General features: G+C 40.8%; 1 protein-coding gene across 6 annotated transcripts in view; it reads right to left on the reverse strand.

The window, feature by feature from the left end:
* Nucleotides 1-15,331, reverse strand: part of LOC115606092 (poly(rC)-binding protein 3-like) — a 488,875-nt gene extending 473,544 nt beyond the window's left edge. For all 6 annotated transcript variants that reach the window (XM_030481488.2, XM_030481435.1, XM_030481463.2 and 3 more), the window contains exon 1: nt 15,100-15,331. The gene's annotated coding sequence lies outside the window, so the exon portion shown is untranslated. The remainder of the gene's footprint in view (nt 1-15,099) is intronic.
* Between the last annotated feature and the right edge of the window lie 3,411 nt (nt 15,332-18,742).

Genomic DNA, 18,742 nt, shown 5'->3' on the forward strand with positions numbered 1-18,742 from the left:
GTTGTCAATGGTCTACCAAAACTCCCTTTATGCCATTACTCCTGATTTTCACTGCCAAAGTAAACAAGCATCAGTTGAAAGCCTATCTGGAATGAAGAGACACAGCACCAGGGAACCGCAATCGCTGGCTTATTCACTGTGGCCAGAGTGGCTCAAGGGCCTGTTAGCAGACTTCTGTAGGAAGGTCTTTTCCGCCATGGACCAATGCACTTGCAGGCCCTAAATCTAGCATATAACAGTGGCATTTCCAAGCAGGCAGCCCATTCAGGAAAGGCCAATACAGTACTGCCTGTATAAAATTTGCTGAAATGTCATCCGAGTGCTCAGCAGAAGTGAAAGCGTTAACCAGAAATCTTGTATAAATCACATTTTGCAGGAATCACTCTGTTACAACAGATTGTGTAGCACTATTTTTTTCCCACTCTTTCTGATACAAGCACCCTAGGCAAACTTTCTAATTAGAGCAGCAGATGTATGCACTGCCATGTCTCTGTGAAGTTATTATGCCCAAACCAAATTTTGTCACTAGAAGCCAATAATTCGTTTGTCTACGAAGGGCTTGAAGTGGTCATATCAATTATTTAAAATATACTAAGAAGAGGAATCCATTTAAAATCTTCTGGGAAGCCCGGTTATAAACCAGTGCATGTTCAGATTTCATTCACAATATTGTCTTTTTAAAAATACAATATTACTAATTACGGCTTAGTGCATTAGGCCATTAGAACTTGAGTGATTCATGACAGCATAATGATCTTGCTTATCATTTGTGCTTTAATTTATGGGGTACTAAGAAAAAACAAAGAAAAAAAAAACCCTAAGCAATTTGCAAAATTGAAACTAATCCAAAAATTGCTTGCAGTAATTTCTCCTGAAAAGTGATTTCACTGTGTCTAAGTGCTATGCTGGTAAGAAAATGCTTCCTATCAATAATTAAAGTATAATGAAAGTTTCATGTGTCAGAAGACACTCTCAAAACAGGGCTACAAAGAAGAACGTTGCTTTTCATTCAGACCTTCCACATCTTAAAGCTCAAAAAAACATCCTTTTCAAAGAAGCATTTTAAATAAACTATTTAAAGAAATATATGACTATTCAAAATGCACCAGAAGTTGTAACAACAGTGAAAATTAACACAATTCTAACAAAAATTGCTGCAGAAAATAAATCTTTACACAGTGCCAAGCATCCCTAACTGCCAAGGGTAGCCATGAAAGATGTGGATAGTTACCATATGTCAGGGTTATGAACAAAAGCATTACAAACGAGGCATTAAATAATCCTGGTTTTCTACAAACTTGGGTTAATTTCAAGCATCCTAGTTGTCTATGAAGGTCCAGCCATTGACTGATTCCTGTGGTTGAAGGATGTCAAAAGTCTGCTTAGGGCTCCCACCATAGACAATCTGCGGTCTCCTCCACTTAAGAGTCAGTGTCCTCCTCACCTGTCCAGGCACATATTCAGAAGAAACTTCTGGGGACTGGACTGTATTTTGAGCTTTTCAGCCTCATGGCAGGTGTGGCTGATGCCAGCAAATGGACACAAGAGTTGCTGGAGACAAGAGGAGGAAGGCAAGAAGTAGACTGCCATCAGCTTTTCAGAAAAAACAGTCTGAGAATAATAGTAATTTTGCACACTGATTTAAAATATCTACATCTAACACTGACAACGACAGAAGGTTAGCAGGATTTTCAGAGAGGTCCTTGGCATAAAATCCTTTTTAATATTGACAGAAGTTAGAGAATGAAATGTGTTATAGGGGGATTTCCCAATAGGCCTAAGTTTTCAGACAGCTGATCCCCCTGCTTCCTCACTCTAGTTATTATTGAACTCCACTGTCTTCAGTGCAAGCACTTATGCTAGCAAGTGGAGGACCATCCAAGCTCTGGATGCCCAGGTCTGCTGTATCCCGCAGGAGGAATACAGTCCTTCCAGTGCCAAGGAGGCACCTTCACCACAACTTTGCTGTTCAGGTAGTTTGCAAACCCACCTGCAAGTGAGATCTGGTATGTTGGATCAAAATATTAAGTCTGAACGAGGTTACTATGAGCAAACTGCAGCCAGGGCAGTTCAAGGAAGGCTGCCACATTGCTGAATCACTAACTGGAAACACTATTGCAATGCAAACTCTGCATGGTTCCAAAGGGATGCTGGGCTCAGCATGAGTCCGCCTACTCTGTGACTGAGGAGGTGCCTGCTTCAAAAATAACTGAAGTCATTGTAGCCTGAAGAATTAACTAAATCTCTAACTAAACATTTTTTATACTTTCAATTTTAAATTGTTTAATACTATAAAGCTACTCTTCTAACTGGCATTTAGGTGATAGAGCAACATCTGGATTGATGGGACCATTTATATAAAAAAAAACCCCTCAGGTTTGTGGCGAGAAACATTAAATTTGAACTAAACTCTCTTGGTCAGTCTCTCTAGTTCTGGCTATCTAATGGACAGAATCAGACTGGATTCTCCTGTATTCAAAGTCCATACCTTAGAAAGGAACCAGCAGTCCTTTAAAATCTTTTCCCCCAGCATCCTATTACAGAAATAGGAGTTAGCCTTGCTGCATGGCAAACCCACTCTCTTCTAACACTGAACAAGGACTCCTTGATCTCCAGATCTTCTGACAGAGCCACTACCTGTCATCTGTGACTTCAGCTACTCAGATAAACTTGGAGTCTCTGATCCCCTCTTTACATCTTCCCATGCATATAATTGATCTGTAACTACAGTTACTGTTTAAAAAGTGTACCAGATAGAGCTTCATGTCATGTGATCAGCTTAAGCCATCACATTTCAAAAGGTAGGAAACTTCTGTCCAGTAAATTGAAAAAACTCGTTAACAGGATCTCTGTTTATCAGGCTGTGGTACACAAGTACTCTCAGTAATGGAGTTGCATCAATTAGGTCTGGAACTATCTGAAGATGACACCTGTTTTTCAACACTCAAATACATATTTTGATCAGTCTTTACCATATAGGAACTTGGCATGCCATTATAGGCCATAGCTGGCATTTCCGAGTTCTTGCATTCATCCAATTTCACCATGACTTGATCCCTAAAAGTCATGGTAAAAAGTGAGTAAACCTTGGGCCACATCCTCCCTCCCTGCCCCCCTTCAAAAGCTGGAAATGTCTAATTTTGATTTTCTTCGCTTCATCTCCATTATCCCATCACATTTCCTTCTGGCTTTTTTTCTTTATATTTTTCGCCCTGATTTATGGAACACTAAAAATTTCTAAAGGAGGTAAGAATTTGTTTACAGTTAATATAAACTTGTTGATAGAAAGGTTGACTTTCTTGATTTGTTTTTGCCATGAAAAAGTAGTCCATGAGTAACAAGAGAGATGCCGCTCACCGTCTGAAAACTTTTTTGACAGGGCTTTAGTAGAAACTCTAAACTGACCCTGCGCCATCCCAGGAAATGCAAAGCTCTTACAAACAGATTATCTGTCTTGATATTCTTTGTTATGATACCTCTCTCTGATGTGCTGATTCTTACCATAGCAACAGCTTATGGAAAAAAAAATAGAAAATCGAAAAGCATCCAAAACATCCTAGGAAAACATGTCACACTCTGCCATGACATTGGGGGCTTTTTGCAGATAAATAGTTCATTTTTAATAATAAAAACAAAACAAAGAAACAAACAAAACAAGTTTGGTTGTGGGGTTTTGTTGGGAGTTTTTGGGTGCTGGGTTTTTTTGGTGGGGTTTTTTTTTTTTTAATAACAGCAACATAAACAACAGTTTTGTGTGCATTGCTGCATTCTTTTCTGCCAGCATAAACATTCTGGTTTTCTGTGAGTTTGTGCAAAGCATTACAGGCTTTTTCCCAACCCCAACCGTTGTGCATGCACGTGCTAGCAACCTACTCCCCTACGCAGGTCTTGAACCCCTCCCATGCCCAGGTCTGCAGACAACTATGACTCAGAGCTTACTCCTACAAACACCCAAATGAGAAACTACAGCCCTGTTAGGTTAAATAGGACAAACCCAGTAAGTGAAGATATTTGTCCATGTAAGTATATATAAATCTTAATGCTGTGACACACGCCCTTTTCCATGAAGGGATTGTCTACACAAGGATTAAGGTTGCTCATTATGGATGGACTAACACCTTGCAGATAACATGCATAGTCATTCTGCAGGTGAGGCAAATGTCAAGAGGCCCAGGAGAAAGCAGAATGGAGTGTCTGATGTTGGGCAGATGATATAAGTTACAGTGCCAGCTGCTTCATTCACTGTGGAATTTTACTGGTTTAGATATTGCTTATTGTAGTATTATTGTAGCATTGCTATATTAGATACTACTTATTGTGATATTTTTAAATATCTGATAAATAACAGAACTGTATCTATCTTATTAATCCACATTAATCTTCCCACAGAAGATTAATGACCAGTAATATAGGAAGGTGGCTTTTTTAAAAATGACAAATGCAATAATTCCACATTAGGTAAATACTAACCTCCATGTATAACACAGTAATGTATAAAATAGTTGTATATACCTGAACTTAATAAACACTGATAGTTATAACAATCTAACTACAGAGCATTCACCCTCCCATGTGAAATGTTGGTTAAAATGTTTCACGCGTAGGGGCAATGACTTCAAAGTTGCAAATGACTTAAAAGCTTAAATGTCATGACTTTACCCTTGGGTTTTTTTTGAGAAAGAACAGAAAAGTGAATCAAAATATAAAGAATAGAATAGAATCGAGCCGAGTCGATCTGAATTGAGTCGAGTCCAATAGAACAGAATAGAACACTGTTCCAGTGTTTGACCACCCTCTCAGTAAAGAAATGCTTCCTAATGCCCAGTTTAAACCTCCCCTGATGCAGCTTTGAGCCAGTCCCACGCCTCTTGTCACTGGATACCAATGAGAATTGCTCAGCACCTGCTCCTCCACTTCCTCTTCTCAGGAAGCTGTAGAGGACTGTCACCTCTCAGCCTCCTTTTCTCCAAACTAGATAAGCCCAAAGTCTTCAGCTGCTCCTCGCAGGACATTCCTTCCAGATCTGTCATAAGCTTTGTTGCCCTTGCCCTCCTCTGGACACATTCAAGGACCTTTACATCCTTCTTAAATCACGAGCCCCAGAACTGTACACGGTACTCAAAGTGAGGCTGCACCAACATTGCTGCCCTTCACTTCTCAAAATAAAGCCATTTCAAGTAAACTTAAAAAGGCCAGCCACTTGCATTTTCTGTCCTGTTTACATTACACCTCAAGAACAAAAAATTAGAAAATGAGTCCAGAATCAAAACTTACTAATTTCCATCTTTCCAAATGAAGTACAAGTGGTAAATCCACATGAAATCCAGTGTATTCTTGATTAGGACTATTAGATAGTCTGATTTGAAAATAATTTTGCTCAGAGCATAATGGCTACCTCCTATTCGAAAGGTTAATGCTTAGAATAGTGTATCTGTTTAAATGTTAAAGTATCAACTTTCCACCAATTGAAATTTAATCCAAATGAGAAACAGGATTTTTTTTTTTTTTTCAAACTATAGACAAAGGTTCCTAAAAGGTCGTACTTGAACTATTTATAGTAAGAAACCAGAACTAAGCCAAATGAAAATGAGTCTGCAAAAACTCCATAGAGCATTACGCACTGGAAGACCAAATCTATTCCCAAAGAGAAATATGGGTAAGGCACCTTACACATCACTCACTCTCTGAAGGTCAGTACTGAAGACTGGTTTAAGATTAGTCACCACGTGCATGAGGAACATGACCAGAACCCTACTGTGTTTAACGTTACACCATTGCCTATCCTCCTCAAGAATTTAGGAGTCTTCACCAGAGCTGAACTCTGTCAGGCAAGAAACTTTGCCTTTTTAAGCCTAACACAGGAAGAGAGCAAGCAGGACTGCTCCGTACCCTGGGGCAGTTAAAGGCCATTGAAGCTCAAGTACAAGATCAGACCAAGAACAAAGTAATATAAGCAAGCCACGAATACGCTTAAGGAGAAAAGAAACCAGATTACTGAAACAGTCTCCAAAAGGTAGTATGGGAACTAAAAAAAAAAATCCCTAAATAGTTGTAAGAAGGAGTTTGATCAGCGCATGAAAGGAATTACATGACATCTTGGCAGCAAGAGCATGGGACTGAACTGGATAACCAGAAGAAACAGTCGTATCTTCTTATGAGTGTGCAATTCTCTATAGGTATGCTACAGGAGAGAAAAATAAGCATCTAAAAAGTGTGCTATGCAATGACACCAGGACCCATAGAACAAGATCAGAATAAAATCTAAGATCATCAGCTAGCACTTGTGATTTAGTAGAATTTTAAAACATTTTATTTAAATATGTTAGCTGGGATTTTAAAAAATGCATCTTTTATTCTAGTCTAGACAGCCTTGCATCATCTGCCAGCATCTTATTTCTCACAGGCTGGGTAAAACTGTTCTATTTCAACCCTTTCCTTCAAAAAGTGAAATCCATAATGTCATTCTCTGTGTGTGTGTATTTGAACATATTCTAATTTCGCCATTTAATATTTAAAAAAAAAATCATTAAAAAGATGGTAAATAAGACCTACGAGCTTTATATTTCATTTATTACAAAACGTGTTCTAATCTCTGTCTCATTTTCTCTGAAGGCATTTTATTCTGAACATCTTTTTTATTTTTCTATATTATTCTTATTCCAAGAGAAACTTGAAGCATACATTACCATTTAAAAGTAAGTTTAACACATGCTGCACATGCACCTTGCAGGCACAGTTATAAGGCAAAAAGAGGGAGAGTCATAAATACTGGATTAATAAAAAACAGTACAAGTCAGTATGAAATACACTGGAGCCCATGAAAGAGGTTATGAGAGCTACTGGTGGGACTGCTGAGCACTGGACTTTGCCATTCAGGACCCGATGAGGTGAAGTAAGCCCCATGTCATAGGTACTGCTTTGCTCAGCAGGGGGCATGGCGGACAGGGTAGCCGCTAGTGAGGGGTATGGTACTCCTGGAGCCTCAACCACCCTCCCTCTTTGCACACTGTCCCAAGGGAAAAGCACCCCACTTGATCATGTAACTAACAACTACATCAGCAGGCCTGCCTACGGATGCTGAATAAAATACACTGGCAACATAAACAGTGACTTTTGTAACTTTTAAATGCTTGCTTTTTGCCTCCTAAGTGTTTTGAGCATATTTTTTCTTTTGCATGCAGTCATCTAAACAGCTCACTCTAAATGCTCTCCCAGGTGTTTTTTCCTTTCTTTGCATTACCACTCTAAATCTTACTAGCCAGCCTCTCTTCTAAATAATTCCTAACTCAGAATCTCACCAGAAATTTCAGACCAAGAGCATAGATCCGTCATTAGTATAAGCATTTTATGCTGCCTTTTCGTTTGTCTGCCCCCCGCCTCTTCGCATTGGCAGTTGTAAATGTTGATATGAGCAGTTAGTAGCTGGATCAAGGATCTGATTGGGATAAATATTTCTTTTTTCATATTACCAGTTGCAGCACATCATTGGGAGGAAGGAAGAAGGAGTGTGCAGGACTCCCTCTGCAGAAGCAGATGGACCCTAGATCTACTTCAGCTGATCGTGAAACTATTTAAACTGATAGTGTACAGCTCCCTTTCAGCCTGCCTTTTTGCCTTCTACCATTAGTTGTGCTGTCTTTCTTCCAGTCCGGCTTCTATCTCTGATACTTGTCTTGTGCTTTTTCTCTTTTGCATTCTGTTAATCTTGTTAATTCCATCTCTGTGCAATGCCTTTCCCTCTTCCATCCTCTCTCTTAAGAACTCTCCCATTCTTTCTTTTTCACATTTTTGCTTACTAATGTACTTTGTAACCCTTTTGCTAAATCCTTTCCTTGATTCCAGCTACTTTGCTATCCTTGATTTTGCCTCCCATCACTTACATTTCCAGGCTGCACGTATAGGTGCCACAAACAAGTAAATCTGAGTGAGAGTGCAAATTTAGAAGCTGGTTTTAAGATTTTGGCCTTGAAGATCTAGCCTGAGCTTGCCTTTGCAATATGCCCTGGAAAGATCTTGGAGGAGTGGATGATCTGATATTATCCATATGGCATTGCAGATTCAAAAAGAATCACAAAATCCTCTCCTTCCCAGATTCTTCTGTATTGCCAGGCAAAGGAATCATGCCAATCCACGAATGCTAATACAAGCACAATTCCCAGTCAAAAGCATAAGCAGTCTAAAACTTAGTCTAAACTTAAAACTAAGCCAGTGGCTAGAAAGTCAAACGTCTAATTCTTTTCCACTCTCTACCCTGCATTACCACCGAAAGCTAACTAAAAAAAGAAGAGAAGGAAAACATATTATCCTCTCCTAAATCTCTCATTTTAACTATTACTGCTGCTTAAAATTTGTCTATGTACTACAAAACCCAAGGCGGGGCGGGGGGCGGGGGGGGGTGGTGTGTGCTGCTGTGATGGCTAAACTGGTTAATGTGTGTAACGCAGGATCATAGAATGGTTTGGGTTGAAGGTACTTCAAGATCATCTAGTTCCAACTCCCCTGCCATGGGCAGGGAACACTTCCATTAGACCATGGTTGCTCAAAGCCCTGTCCAGCCCAGCCTTGAACACTTCAATAATGGAGCATCCACAACTTCTCTGGTAAACCTATTCCTGTGTCTCACAGTACCTTCTCTCTGAACATGTAAACAATTACCTATGAAGTATTTATCTGCTTCTAAAATTATTTATAAAGTATTTTTATATTACGTGAAATCCAAATATAGACAAAATAAATTCTTGCACATAAGATGGACATCCAGAAATATACAGCTAAAACACTACATTTGAACTATCATATACAATTAATATATTAAAATGTTCCTATATTTAACTTCTTTATTTAGACCTCAGATTTTAGAATGACTTTAAATATATTTCATCCTGCTACAGAATCGAGCAGTGACGCGTTGCAGAACCAAGTGAAAATGCCAAGGAATTTTGGTCTAGTGATGCAGACTGTTTGGAACATGAGCCATCTCATACAAGACAAGTTTCTCTGAGATAATAATAATAATGATGACGATTCTCCACACCTTCCCTGTTGTCAGTGTTCAATACCTACCCTATTTCTGAGTCTCTCACTTAAGCAAGTAATCCCACTCAAGTTGAGGAACTACTAATACGAATAGGAATTGCTGAAATTAGCCTTAACTACACTATCCATTTTTACAAGTAGGAAAAGGATCACACAGACCCCACATTCAGTGCCACTTTAGGAGATGTTTGTTGAAGCTAGAACTCCCAAGATTGTGCCTCTGTAATGGTTAACGGCAAAATAAGCCTTAACTTTGAATTTCCATATTTTCCTTGTTTAAATCATTCCCCAATCATTACTGTAAGTCAAAACGTACACAAATGAAACAAGACACTTCTCCATTGGTATCACAACAGGAGATGGAACCATTCACAATCTTATCTAAATAAGTATAACACTTGCAAAGTTCTCCTTTTCTACTCCTGTTCCAGCCTCTGCTGGACTATATAAATTTCGCTAGGATTGCACACTGCTGGCAAGCCACTAGGATTTTGTTATGTACAGAAGCAGCCCTTAAGTCTAAGGAAGCTTAGAAGTACATCACAGACACATGCTGACATCTTCTTCAGAAAGACAGACTTTTTTTTACTTTTTTTCTAAGGGGGTTTTCTAGGCCCACCTGAAGGCCCTATTTACTTCCTGTCTTTCACCACACTGTCATTGAGTACTAGTGTATCTCCACCCCGATTACTGAAGCAGCCATCATAACCTAAAGGTATTGCCCCAGATTGCTAAGGCTAGCTTGTAGGTGTTTTATACCGAACTCACTCAGGTGAAATGATGGCAATGGTATGACTGATAAGTAAACCATACATTTATGGCTGGTTTATTCTATCAGAGCTCAAATAACTCTACCACTTTGATTTACTTAAAATTTTCATATTTTCACTGCTTTACCTATTAAGCTGTCTTTATCACAACCCACGATTTTTCTCACTTTTACCCTTCTGATTGTCTCCCCTATCCCACTGGGGAGGGAGTGAGCAAGAGGCTGTGTGGGCTTAGTTGCCAGTTGGGCTTAAACCATAACAACATGTCATTTATATTAATGAAAGAATGATAACAACCAGTCATGAAGAGGGCTAAGTTCTCATCATACCTCAGTGGTCTACCTAAAGCTCGTTTGAAACTAAACTTTTTTTTTTTTTAAATGCATCCAAAGAGACCATCCAAAATTATTAATAATAAAATCCCTCTGTAACTATTATTAAGCAAATTAAGAGACAATTTAATCAAATAAAGTACAGTCCTGAACCATCCACACCCCCCAAAACCAAATGAAAGAAACAAATCAAGGGTTTTATCTATCAATTACAGAAGATAAGCATTTTGCTTCCTTGTAGCCTATCAAGTGTCCACTGCATTTAGATATATCTAATGCTTAGATATAATTAGATAATAATGCATGGATGTTGCAAGGTAAACAGAACCATAACCAAAATGGCTAGATTCATACACCCTGTTAAAAGCATTGCCCGTTAGCAGAAATCCATTGTGTGTTATATACTTTGCCCTATAAACAAAGCTTAGATTTCATTATTGATACCACTGCAGAACTGGAAGAGGTACTTAGTTACAAGCATGGAGTTACAGCAGTTGATCAAATGGGGTCTCATCCCCCTTCAACCAGGAATTAACTGGGCATCTCCAAGCAGATCCCACAGGACAGGAGTGGTCATAGGGACTTACAAAGGCTGAGTCTCATTCCAAAAAGAGCATTCCCTTTGAATTACTTCTAAAAATGTGCCTCCTCTCCTGAAGTATGAAATCTCATATTCCTGTCAAGCAAATTCTGAATGTTTTACCTACAGCACCACAGCTATTCTTGCATTTGGTTAGAGTTAGTGGAAGATGTTACACTGTGTTGGCCAAAGTTAACAGTAATATTCTTTTCCCACCTACCTACAAATGCTTCTCTGCACAAAGCAGCCTCCAGGCTACTCAGGCAGGCAGGGTATAACAGCTGGATGCAAATCTAGGGAAGACTGTCGTAAATGAAAATATACCACAAAGAAGAAACACAGTAGCTGGAGACTCTCCACGATTATTTTCCATTTGACCTCCTACAAACAGTTGTCATCAGAGACCTGTGTTAGCATTACCAGACTGTAATTAAGTCTCCCATATCTAATACAAAGGGAAAACCAAGCAGATCTCTGAATGCAAATGGCAAGACAGAGGACTTTAATACTGTTACGGGTGAGGAAGTGACTTGCTATTTTAGCCCTGAAGTACATAGCCACTCCAGCACCAGTTAGACACTCTGCCTTCCCAAGAGCCATGCTCTTCCTTTCCCTGCCGTGCTCAAGCACTTGTAACCCCTGACACTCATTCGCATTCCCTTAGACGGGGAAGGTAACTGCTTGTAGCTCAGCACCTGGCTCTTCACAGTTACACATGGTTCCCAGGAGGAAAATACTAATTTTCTTCTATGTGTAAACAACTGCAGCAGAAAAAAAAAAATCTATTGTATTACAAAAAGTGTATTTCTAGCAGACAAAATACAAATAAAAAGCCAGCCTTGCATAAAGTAACCTCATTCACCTAAACATTTTAAAATTACAAATACACACTCAGACTGAAACACACACATAGTACCATTTAAAACTAGTAAAGACAGGGATTTACAGAGAAAAACGGATTAATTTGTTTTCTGATGGATTATGCCACTGCTTTTTAATGTATACTGTGATTAACTTCTGCATGGATATAGATAACACTGTCGCACTCCATCCTCAAAAATCCTAGGCAACACTCTGATAGGTTTAGTTTCCTTTGTTAAAAATTTACGAAAATCTGGGATCAATATAGCTTCCTCAGGAAGTATGTCCAAATGAAACTGCAGTTTTATCCTGCAACAAAATGCTACTGAAACTGATGGGTATTTGTAGTTTAGGACAAGACAAAATATACATGTTCTTCCTTTGTGGAAGCACCACATCCACAGAATAAGCACTCCTTGGAATAAGCATTTCAGACCAATATTGCAGAATGATAAAGTACAATAATACAAGAAAATCATTTCAGTTGGCAAGTAGTAGAGAGATCCCACCTTACTTTTATAGTAAAAAGCTCCACAAAGACAATGACTTCTGAACTCTCTCTCCATTACCTTGTTTATAGCGTTCTTAGCTTTGTAAGGCTTGTTTCGAGAGCAAAAAAAAAGGCTTTAAAGGTGAATAAATCCAAGGTTTGAGGTTTTATCCAAGCCTCAAAACATAAATTAAAGGGACGTTTAATCTAGGTTAGTACATTACAGAATAACCTAAGTGTTGGTGTGCTGCCATTCATGTAAGTGGGAATGACCAACAGATCAAACTCAGCATTAACCTTGCTTCAGCATTTTCATATCCAGCTGAAAGCGCTCTCGTCTTTCAGTTGTTATGATAAAAAAGCATGACTTGCTCTTTTTTCTTTTCTGTACAAACATTCCATCTTGTTTTTTCTTTCAGCAATGTCAACAGCTAATCAACCACTGTAAGGAACTTAGTGCATAGCTTTTTGAAGTGAACACTGTTTTTCATAAACAGCTAAAGGATATCAAGAGAATTCTCTTTAAAAGCCCAGGAGAAAAACAATGCTAGAAGTTTTCCATTTCCTGACACATTTCAGTGTTTCTGTGGTAAAAGAAAACATTTACTTGTAAATATACTAAATGCATCCAATGTAAAATCTAAACAAAATCAGGCATTGCAGATCTGTTGTCAATTGTGTCCTTTGGAAATATCCTAAATCCTGACGTGATGAGGTAAAACATTCTGATGAGCGCTGAACATGAGTAACTCCTAGTCACTTCAGTGGTTGTGGATATTTCAGCCCTCTTTGGATTAAAATGAGGAGGCATTATTTTTTATCAACAGAACTAGAGCTCTCCTGCGCCACATGTGAATTTAACAGCAAACTCTATCAAATCAGAAAAATTGGATCACATTGAAGTGCTTACCAAGAAAATGTGTTTAGCCAGTAGCTAGGGTTCACCAGCACAGCAGCTGACAAGCTAACGTGCATCACCCTTATTTATTTATTTAAACTGCTAACGTACTGTGCTGGTTCTCCATCTCTTTTTCTCACTCCTGCATACCTCAGGGATGATATACAAAGCACATCAGGTGTTTCTCCCCTTGCTGCTGCTATCAAGCATTAGGAATGGCACAACTCACTCAAAGCATGCTTCCTGCTTTCACCACATCAGCCAGCCACAGCAGAAAAATAAAAAAATCCCAAGGCAAACTTGTGCAAAATATTTTAATTTAGGCTAACAAGAAATGATGGAATGACTCTCGATAGCACAAGACTACTTCCATGACAGCTCTTTTTTGCTGAATGTCATCTACGCAGCATGTGGAAAGATAGGTTATTTCAGAATTGGCATTAACTAGACAGGCAACATCCACGTTTCCGTATCCACACAGCATGAAGGCCTCCAAACGCAGAATGATTGAAACCTTTTTTAGTGTATTTGCAAACTTTTAGATGCAAAAATGATTCAACCTGCTAGAAAACTACATATACAAAGTGTTCTTCCAGGTACTTTGGACCCACTAGATTTCATAAAAAAATTCAAGTTTCACAGACGAGTGTTATAATTGAGCTCTGAATATTTGAAACTGTGTATCATTGTGAAGCCCGTTTTCCTTCCAAGTTCTTAAGCAAGATCACCTGCTTGTTTTGCAACAAGCAGGGGAGATGTGAAAGATCCCAGAAAAGGATCCATGAAAAAGAGCTACAGGCTGTTATTTTGCTTTATATTAAGTGACATTTTCCAAATGGCACCCTGCAAGTTATGCCTTAACTCCTTGTTAAAATTCAACTAAAGTCTGTATTACCCCACTTTATATACATAGGTAAAATATATAGTTGAAAGCACACTAAAAGACTGGGGGAAAATCTATGAAACAGATAAATTACTTGATTGCCTCTGAATAATAAATCATTCCCCAGCAGATTTATAATAGAATGGTTTACTGTATATCCATAGGACCAGTTAGCTGAAGAGCTGAAGAAAGAAAAACAGTCTAGAACAACTTTGGAATTGGGAAGTAAACCAGGCTGCAATGCTTCTACTGGCTAGCCAAACTAACAATGTTTCATCTTTTCCTCAGTGAACACTAATACGTGACAGCAAATCATCCATTAGCTCTGGATCACAATGCTATTTTCCCCACTTATCCCTGGAAAAACACTCAGACTGCCGGAGGAACAGAAATTCTATCAATTCACGTTAGCCCTGAAGTTTTCTCTCTCAGCACTCCTCTGCTGAGAAGCCAGGAGAGGAATGAGACCCATCACCTTGAAGGTGCCAGTAATGATCTATGGAAAGATGTCCTGGAGCACAAGGGACCCAACTCTGTGGAGAGCTCTGTAGCTTTCCTGCATCCCTGACCAATTTCTCCATCAGCAGTCTCTGCCGTGCTCCTTGCACTATGTACAGCACCTGTTTTGGAAGCTTTATCACTTATCATCCCATAAACACATAATACAAATGCACTTCACACATACATATGCACTCGAGACACACATGTACACGCACACTCGCTCCCCAACATCACATGCAATTCTTCGCAAGTCCCCTGTGTACTGCTTAAAAACAGAAACCAAGCACACACACACCAACATCCCCCCAAAAACAAACTCAACCAACCAAAACAAAAACCAACCCAAAACAAACAAACAAGCAAAAACCAAACCCCCAAACCAGTAAACAAAACCAACAAAACACAGAAAGGAGGAGGGAATGGGGGGGCAGAGGGGGCAAAGGAAAAGAAGAGACGCTGGTTTTTTTTCCTGCTGTTGCTGTGGCTCCCAAGCATGCCGTGCTAAGGAAGAGTAGTTCCCCACTTTCATCAGCTAGCTACATCCTTGGGATGAAAGGGAGCAGACCGGAATGATGCTGAGGCTGCATAAGGGAAAATAAGGTTTTGCAAACATGCCTGACTCCCAACGAAATTCTCTCCTCCACATTCCCTCCTCCCTAAAACCTACCCTGAAGCGGGGGGGGAAAGAAAAAAACAAAACAAAAACAACAACACATAAGGAAAAAAGTGATGAAAAGACACAACTCACCTTAACAAGGGGTGTTGGATGGGGTCAGAGAGGAGAAAGGGTATATAAAAAGATCTATTTTTAGCAGAGGTTGTGATAGTATTGAAACACACAGACACAGGGTTTGGAAGCAGGGAGAAGAGTATAAAAAAAACGAGGGGAAGAGAAATTATCAAGAAGGTGCAAGTCAGTCTGGCAGGAGAGAGGAGAATCCCCAAGGAAAAAAAGAAAAATAAAAGAAAAAAAAACCAAAAAAACAACCACCAAATGCCCAGAGGAGCAGGAGGGAGAGCGTGGCGGTGCCGGGGTTTTGTTTTGTTTCCTTTCGCTGGGGGCGGGCGGAGGCGGCGGGGCGGGAGGGATCGCGCTTTCGGCGAGGAGCCCCTCGCTGCCTCCCCGCGGGGCTTCCGCGACTGTCTCTCTGCCCGGCGGCTCCGGGCGGCCGGGCTCGCTCCTCGCCCGGCTCCGGCGGCGGCTGCGGCGGGCGCGGCGCTCCGCTCCCGCGGCTCGCTGGGGCTCTGCAGCCGCGTTCACGCCGCCGCCGCCGCCGCTCCTCGGCCACCCCCGCGCACCGCGCTCCCGCCGCCGCCCGCGGGCGCCCCCCGCCGCCCGCCGCTACGGGCCGGGGCGCTGGGACGCTCCGGGGCAGGGGCGGGACGGCAGCGGCGGGGAGCCGCCGGCAGGACTCCTGCGGGGCGGAGGTGGGGGGGGGACACCTCTTCGCGGTGGCTGCCGGGCGCGGAGAGGTACCCGCAGGGGGAAGTAGCGGTGCGGGGTCCCGGGGACCTCGGTGTCCCTGCCCGGCGCCTCGGTGCAGGACCCAGGCTCGCCCTCTGGGCTGCCGAGCCCCCTCCCCTCGCCCGGCGCCCGCGGGGAAAGGGAGCTCGGGTCTGGGAAGCGAAACTCGGGCACGCTGAAAGGCGACAGGCGTTTTATCGGTGGCACATAAGCGTCGCTCAGTGTCGTTGAGAGGAGCACCAGCAACAAGCTGAGAGGCTGAGAACTGTACTTACTTCCATTAAAAGTAGTAAAACTGCATCCAGCTTTGCCTTTCATACCGAAGCGTGGCTTACAAGCAGCGGCGCCAGCAGATGATGGTCATTCGTGATCCAAATGGAGGCTACTCGCAGGATTTTGTTGACGAGGGCCATCAGAGGGTCACATTTGTCTTAAACAGCTGGCAAAAGCCAGCAAACATTTGGATGTTACGGAAACAACCTTTTCCCGGACTTAACACCCCCAGAAATACTCTGTAACTAAAAATAAATCCTGTGAGAGTTGTTTTTAAGCAGATAAATATAAAAACTTTGGAAGCCCTTTTGCATTTTCATTGTCTAGATTGAAAGAAGTCAGGGAATAAAGTGGAGAATTTAAGTGCAGAGAAATAAACAGGCTTTTAAAACGTATGATATTTTTATCTATGGTGCTATTAACAACTGTGTGTAAACATGCCTGTTTGTGAGTTGCGATTCTGAATTGGCATTGTCCCATAAATGATGAGAGCAAATCCAGGTCAAGCTGTTGGATCCACAACTTGCAGCTGGTATACAAGCTGTGCTTCAGCACCACTGTTACACTGAGATAAGCAGGAGTACATATCGTAAATAGTAGAAGGATATGCTCCTGTATGTAAATCAATGCTAAGAAAGAAAGACACTTCCTCAAAATAGTACCATTTGTTGATACCTGGCAGTAGATGAAACCATGTAGAATGAGAGTTGTGGATGTACTGGGGTAGGTAGTGGTTTGCTCCTAAAAACCATTCTTGGTACCCACAGGGAGGACAGTGGATGAACCAGCTGGCTACAAGAGGACTGCAGGCATAAAAAAGACATTCTCAGAACCAAGTAACAATTTCATTATCCTGTATTTGAGCTCTTTTTTTTCTCCTCCAGAGACAGAAGTGCTTCCTACAGGTTTACAGCAGAGGAACTGGAGAAATAATGAGCTTTCCAAATCTCTCATATGAAGTAGAAATAAAATAAGAGGATGTTGTTCCTTTAGCAAGCTTCTCACAGGAGTCAGAGGAGGAAGGTCCTCTTCTATCTCGGTGCAGGTTCAGCTTCTGCCCATTTCTTCTCCAGTTTCCTTTGAGAACCCAATTGTTCAGCAGTCTAATGACTGCACCCAAGAATTTACAGGGTTTGGATCGCATCTCTCTTTTTAAAAAATCAAATATTCACAGCCACACAAAGGGGAGTAAAGACATTGGAAATAAACTCTGCACAAGGCTTGGAGCCTTGATTTCTGCAATAACTAAGTTGGGAAAATGTTTTATAGGTTTAAGTGAAGGTAAATGTGTTAGGTGTTAGCAAATATTTTCTTTAATTTCAGTTCATTTTCAAGAAGCTGCATCTCAGTTAACATGTATTTACATGAACTTTCATTGACTACTATTATTTACGAATCAATTTGCACTGTTGCAAAAGTGCCAATTTACTGTAAAACACAGGTCTGTCCAGGATGCGGGGCAAGGCTCTGAGCATTACCACTTCTCTGAGCCACTCTATGCCTGGTAATATCAAGGCAGTTTTTACTGTCAATTATAAATCGTGGCCCTATTGACTTTCCCATATTTGCACAGACCTATTATTTTTAATTCCACTTCTCCAGAAAAATAGTGCCCTCTGATGAATGGCTTTATAGTTGGATTGTGAAAAGCGCACACACACTGGTGGTATTCGGGAACACCTAAACACAAAATGCTTAAATGCCAGCATATCTTGTTAAAACATACATTTCAGTTGTCATGTCACAGGATCTGCGTATTCAATATCTGATTTACAAGCCTAACTTGTCACTCAAGTAATTTGCATGCTTGGAAACAGTTTTACAGCTTGAACATATATTTAAATGGATGGAAATCATGACAAGGGTTAAAATTGGAGAATTTTATTATGTAAAGAGCTCCTGTAAAAATCCTTTTTCCAGAAGATAGTATACCTACGTTATAGATAATTGTCTAAATTGCTCAAAACTCAAAGGTAGTCAAAAAGGTTAGTGAGACAACAAGACAGAGCATCTAAACTGACATAAACAAAATCACTCCTCACAGGTCATTATATTGCTTAAGGGTGTCACTGTTGCAGCAAACAGTTAATGCTGGGCACCTTTCCTCTGGTTTTCATTCAGGCAGTCTAGAGGAAGACACATGTTGTGTTTGGTTCATTATGAAACACACAAATCATGTATGCTGACAGAGCAGCAAAGAATTTTTGAGGCAGGGAGATAAAAATTTCAGTTTGGGTAATGCATTCAATGGCCTTATGCTGAGAGGTATGACCCAGGTCACCATGAACCCTTGCCTGCCAGTAGTTCTCTTTAAAATCTCCGCTACAGGGTAGACCCAGCCAAAGAGCAACTTGCTTCCCCCTCAGTCTGGTGAAGATATCTGCAGATCTCCACTGCTGCTTTAGAACCGCTCCTCCAAAGCTATGCTGTAGCCAACATGAGGTGAACCTTTGGTGCGGCCTCTCTTTGAGTACTGTGTACAGTTCTGCGTCCCACAATTCAAGGTAGATGTGGAGGTTCTTGTGTGCATCCAGAGGAGGGCAACAAAGCTGGTGAAAGAACCGGAAGGAATGTCTTATGAGGAGCAGCTAAGAACTTTGGGTTTATCTAGTTTGGAGGAAAGGAATCTGAGTCTCATTGCTCTCTGCAGCTT

Source organism: Strigops habroptila, chromosome 1, assembly GCF_004027225.2.
Source record: "Strigops habroptila isolate Jane chromosome 1, bStrHab1.2.pri, whole genome shotgun sequence".
Taxonomy (NCBI): domain Eukaryota; kingdom Metazoa; phylum Chordata; class Aves; order Psittaciformes; family Psittacidae; genus Strigops; species Strigops habroptila.